This window comes from Rhinopithecus bieti, unplaced genomic scaffold, assembly GCF_001698545.2.
Source record: "Rhinopithecus bieti isolate Rb0 unplaced genomic scaffold, ASM169854v2 scaffold_8783, whole genome shotgun sequence".
NCBI classification, from domain to species: Eukaryota; Metazoa; Chordata; class Mammalia; order Primates; family Cercopithecidae; genus Rhinopithecus; species Rhinopithecus bieti.
The window spans coordinates 1,300,345-1,306,344 of NW_016806197.1; the positions used below are offsets into that span (position 1 = coordinate 1,300,345).

Consider the following 6,000-nt stretch of genomic DNA (forward strand, 5'->3'; position numbering starts at 1 on the left):
AAATTAGGCTCTAAATATATATAATGATTGCCTCACCAATTTTTTTTTTTGCAGAATGTGTGGCTGAATTGAAAAGTTTCCTTTCTGCTTAATAATTTTTAAATGCATTTGGCAGCCCTGGGCATGCAAAGCAAGCTAGAGCTTTAAGACATTCGTCCACTTCATGTGGATCTGCCCCAGAAGTCTTTTGTCTGAAATGTCCCAAAAGCCAAAGAGAAAGCAATGTTTGGGCTCAAGTTACAGTTTTCTCAATTCTCCCTGTTTTATTAGCGCAAACCTGAGAGTACCTTTCCTGACTCTAAATGTGAGAGCTCGGGATGAAAAATCACAGATTAAAATGTGTTTGAATGTGCCCCTTTTGCTTATACTGTTCCCAGAATATCTTGACCCTCCTAGAAAACACACCACTTAGATCCAAACTCTGACTTACTAAAGTTAGTGTCAAAGAAAAACTTCTCCTGGTTGGAACCCAGTTGACTTGGAGCTGGGTTAGAAAGAATAAGGTGTCTTTTCCTCTCTTGCACAGGAACCTGAGAGCCATCACATAATGTGGCCCTTACCAACAGGCTCTGTGACACATTCACAGGTGTGTTCGGCTATTGAACCCTGGAAGCCAGCTTCTCATTTCCAGTCACTCCCGGCTTCCCTTCCCTAGTCACACTCCCTGAATCTCCTTGGTAAAATTCTTAATGACAAACTGACTAATTCTGAACCAGTCAGGATCTGCCCTTCACTACTTTAGGAAGTTTTCCACATATCTTTTTCGTCCTTTACCACAATAAAGTTTAGTCTTCACTGGCAGTATGTAAATATCTTTGAGACAGAAACCTTGTGGCTCTGTTGAAACTTTTCTTCAACTGGGTTAAGTAATGCACTAAAAAGTTTCAAACCCACAGTTACCTCTAACCCGTGGCTATTTTGTATTTTCTTTTCCCTGCCAAGTCTTTCAAGGATAAATCCAAAATCTTTCTAAAACCATAAATGGTAACAAGAATGAAAGTAGCCACTAAATATCAAATGGAGTAAAAGTGATCCTGGGCCAGTGGACTAAATCTCTAGGACCCAGAGTTGCATTTAGAAGTCAAAGCATGTATCAGGTTGAAGAACTTTCATTATTTAAACAGATAATACCTTAGGATGCATTTCGTTTTCTTGACTGTTAAAACAACAAAAACAACAACAAAAAACCCTGAAAGGTAGCTTCTTAAGTAGCCTATTAAATCCCCTTAATAATAATTTTCAAAAACTATTCTTGCCTTCACATCTCATTTCTGTTTTCCAGCCCAGAATACACTTCACTGAAATGGAGGAATAGTTTTTGAACTGTATTTCTTTCTGGGCCATTTCAAAGACATGGGCAGGTGGGGGATGGGGAAGTCATTGTCCTCATATTTTAAAACCCTGTGTTATGCAATGAATTCACTCCTCATTGTGAATATGCATAGAAAGGTAGGGGTATTTGTTCCTTTGGCAAGTTTGGAAGGGCAGATTTGCTTTTGAAACAGCTACATTTTACTCAGTACTCGCTAAGATGAGTCAGTGCGCCCCCTGCTGACGAGTCAATAGTGAGACTCCTGAGCAAAGTTTATTTTGTTCAGTAAACCGTGTCATATAAAATTAACAACAGCCAATAAAATTAGCTTATATGTTTCAACTGTAAAAGTCCAAAACAAAATAAAGCTAGTTTTAGTGGCACTAGAAATCTCTAGTTTGGCTTCGTCTCTTTGGCTGAACCAAGGTCCTTTTATCTAAAGCCCAGTGCACAAACATATAGCTTAATGTGACTAGTGTTCTTCCTTTTATTTCTTTCTCTATGGCAACCAATATGCTCTGCTCAGAAATGTTCCCCATCAAGGAAACAAATGATCTTCAGGGAGCAGCTCTATATGGCATCTGGTCCAATGGAGCACACAGAGTTAACCCCAGTCAAAAGCAACGCTGCCAAGCACGTAAACAAGGAGTGGAAAACTAGCGATTCTTAGCCCCCTCCCCAACTGAAACCTCTTCCTCCCTCGTTACAAACCGTTTCATTGATTCAGCATCAACTGTTTCCAAATAAATTACCAATTCTAAATTGCAAGGTGTTCTGTGTAAAAAAAAGCGCAATAAAATTCCAGCCATTGGATTCTCCCCCCTCATCATCACAGACGCAGCTTCCTTTAAAAGAACAAAACCAAGAAGATTTTAAAATTTTCTCCGGCCTCTTTCACTAAGGTAAGGCACTCAAATGTGCCTGGACTTGGCCTAGCTATGTCCCCCGGCCATGTTTATTTAATTAACTGCACCTAGCAAGTAACTGCACCCTCAATTTTTACAAAACCCAGGAACAGTGGCAAGGAGGGGACAAGTGAGGCTGTCAAAAATAGAAAACAAAGTGAAATCGAGTCTGCGATGCTAAAGCTCCAGTCTCCGCTGGGAATGAAGTATAGGGATGTCCTGGTTAGTTTTGATTGATCACCCTCTTTCTGATGGGCTTTCACTACCGAGCTGGGAGGCTGCAGCTCCCCGCCTGCTCCCCAGACACAGCATTAACCAGGGGTGCCCTGACTTCCTGCCTGGCTTCCTCCTCCTCCAGCTCTCTGCCTTCCCTTTGCCAAGTCCCCCTCCTCACTCCATCCTCCTGCTCCCAGCATGAGTCCCCCCACCCCAATCCAGGCAGGCACACACAATTCAGGACATCACCACTGGCTACAGAAATAGGGTTTCTTCCCCTCTAGTCCTGATTCTCTGGGGGGAAAAAAAAAATCCCAATCAAGAAATATTTATATACTGCATGCTTAATAATCACTTCTTTTCCAAGATTTCTTCCCCACCCCCCGCACCCCACCTTCACGATCAACAATTACAATGAATAGCATTTTCCCCCCACCCCTCCAAAGTAAAGTGGCTTTTGCTGTGTGGGGCTTTGGACTGAGTCCATCTTTTTATGTAATATTTTAGCAGGGTTGGATTTTTTAACTCCCCCCCCAACACATCTTCCCTTCCTTCCTTCCTCCCTTCAGACAGTTGCTCTGTGAACCCTCTCTTGTCCCAAGCAATGAAAATAAGCTCCCAAACCTACAAGAACATAAATAAATAAGCCAAAAAGGAGGGGGAAAAGAAGAGAAAGCAGGGAAAGAAAATGAAAAAACACTTACCGAGCAAACTTCCAGGGTTAGGTTTTTAAATAAAATGTGTTTTTTAATTTTTTTTCAAATAAGGTGACTGGATTGGGAGTGGAGGGGAAGGCATATTCTCAACTCTCCAGCACCGATGCGTCCTTAGCCTTCCCTTCACACTGACGCCTCGAAGCCCAGCTCTCCACTAGTCTATTATTTTCACCAAAATATATGAAAATGTATGCAAATGAAAATCAGCACTAACTGTTCTCCCCTTGTTATATACTTTGGATTTTTTTTTTCCAGACAAAACAATCACACTCGCAAAGGGAGGGGGCGGATGGGGTGGGGCAGCGTGGAGGGGGGAGAGAGGCCGGGGAGCGATTCGAGAATTAAGTACGACGAAAGGGGGGAGGAAGAAGGGGACAGACCTCGGAACAGAAGTGTATTTCTGTTATCGAGGAGCACAACGTTTTGGGGGGCTTCCCATACGCGCACACACACCCTCCTTGAAAAGAAAGAAAGTGGATCTGTTTGCAGAGGCGCTATCACGTTTCATCAGGCCACCTGAGACTGCTTTTGAAAGCGTGTACTGTGAAATTCATAGCAGTAATTTAGACAAAATCCTCACTGTATATTAATGAAAGGCGGCCCCATGGCTCTGTTCCTATCCTCCCCATTCAGTGTAAACAAAACCACGAGACTCTCTTGGTTTTTGAGCCGGATCCAAGCAAAATCGGCAGGAAAGGAAAACATGGGGTGCTGGCACCGACTATTCAAACGTCTGCACCTGGAGATCTCAGATTTATTCAATGAAATCTGTGTTCCATCTTTTATATATACTACATATACGCATACATAAATATAAAAAGCAACCTTTGGGGGACGCAGAGGAAAAAAATCCGTTCTGTTTGGGGTTTGATTACCACCGTCTTTGGTATCTATACCTTGGCAATAATGGCTTTGCTAAAACCTACCTACGATGGTATCTCACCCGGCAAGCAGGAGCTGGACGAGAGCCTACATAAATTCTACGCGTCTAGTGTTAATCTTGAGATCACGCAGGGGCCGCCTGGCTGAGGCTGGGCAGGAGAACTCCTGCTTTCACTGAGTTCACTTAACTGCGCTCGGCAGAGGCACGATACAGCGGGAGAGAAGGGCAGGCCCGTTCACATTTTAATCGGAGCGCACCGGCGGCCGCTCCTCGTCTGCGTTCTGGGCCGCCGCTCTGGCTCGGGACTGCCAGATGCAGGCGCTGGCTGGGGGCGGCGGGCGCAAGGCGAGCGCACCCGCAGCTAGGGGTGCGGGGTGCACGCACACGCACGCTCATTAAGAGCCATGTATTTATTGAATGTCCGAGTCGGGTTAGTTCATTGGAATTCCCCGAGGAGGGTTCAATTTGCCCTTGTTTTCGTTGCCACTTTCTCTTTTTTCTTGGTTCGCTGAGGTTCCTCTGTGCAGCGTTTCCGCTTGGCCGCATCCCCCCACCCCACCCCACCCCACCCCCGCTTCTCTCGCCCACCGGGTGCACTCCCTCTCCCATCCCTCTTAACTCTTTCAGCTGGGTTGGAGCTGAGAAAGCGTTTGTCGCCGCCAGCCCCATCCACCACTCAAATCCATCTGAGACAGAAAGGAAAGAAGAAAAAAAAAGCACCACCATGCCTAAGAATAGAGAGCGGGCAAACCCCCCACCGCTAATAACACACACACACACACATACACACACACACGAGGAAGCCGTGGAACAGAGAAGGGCGCGGCTAGCCGATTCCGGTTCTTTCGCCCGGCTTCTGCTACCGCAGGAATTCCTAAAGCCATTGGGGTCGANCGCTTCTCTCGCCCACCGGGTGCACTCCCCCTCCCATCCCTCTTAACTCTTTCAGCTGGGTTGGAGCTGAGAAAGCGTTTGTCGCCGCCAGCCCCATCCACCACTCAAATCCATCTGAGACAGAAAGGAAAGAAGAAAAAAAAAGCACCACCATGCCTAAGAATAGAGAGCGGGCAAACCCCCCACCGCTAATAACACACACACACACACATACACACACACACGAGGAAGCCGTGGAACAGAGAAGGGCGCGGCTAGCCGATTCCGGTTCTTTCGCCCGGCTTCTGCTACCGCAGGAATTCCTAAAGCCATTGGGGTCGAATACACTTACGATGAATCTATGGGGGAAGGTCGGACTGATTGCTTTTCAAATACATCGCACGGCTCCGCTGACCGGCACCCTCCAAACTCACAAGGGCACGCACGCTACTTGCACGAATCCCAGAGGAGGGAGGAGGGAGGAAGGGAGGGAGAGCGAAGGAGGGAGAGAGGGGGTGGAGGAGCGAGCGAGCGGCGGCAGCGAGCGGTCCGTCTCGCACGCGCGGGCACCGCGCTGGTCCTGGGCTGCAGGTTTCCCAGATGATGGCATCCGAGAACTTAAACAAAGGGGGCCGCAGCCGGCGCGCAGCGGCTGCGGAAAGTTGCGATGGCGGATTTCCAAGGAGCGCGGCCACGACCCGAGCTCTTGGCGATGCGAGCCCCCGCTTCCCACCCCCGCCGATCAGAGATGGGGGCCGGCTGGTGAAGGGAAGAAGAAACTTTGAAACCACTGGGGACACATCTGTCTATAGGTATTAGCTTGAATGGTACATCCGTGCCGCGCGCTTTACAAATCTCTGGCGGGGCGGGGGTAAGGGGGTGAGCAACCCAACGCGTACTAGGTGGGGTGGGCAGGTTGCTATTTTTCATGTTTCCCTCTTCGTTTTCCTTCTGATTCTCTTCCCCTCTCCCGTCCCTCCCTCCCTTTTATCTCCCCTTTCTTCCCCCCGCCCAGATCTATTGCGAACACCCAGAGCCGCCGAGGGAACGCCAACGTCTGGGCCGGACACTAAGAGTTAAGATGTGGCGGAGGGG

At 47.6% G+C, this 6,000-nt stretch overlaps 1 long non-coding RNA gene across 3 annotated transcripts in view; it reads right to left on the reverse strand.

Annotated features, from left to right (window-relative positions):
* The window catches only part of LOC108531547 (uncharacterized), a 50,223-nt gene extending 44,898 nt beyond the window's left edge, over nucleotides 1-5,325 (reverse strand). The window contains exon 1 of one of the 3 annotated variants that reach the window (XR_001886203.1): nucleotides 5,258-5,325. This is a non-coding gene — a long non-coding RNA (uncharacterized LOC108531547). Of the gene's footprint in view, nucleotides 1-3,137; nucleotides 3,303-5,257 lie in introns of those variants that run through there. The other 2 variants (XR_001886205.1, XR_001886204.1) reach the window with 2 other exon arrangements.
* Between the last annotated feature and the right edge of the window lie 675 nt (nucleotides 5,326-6,000).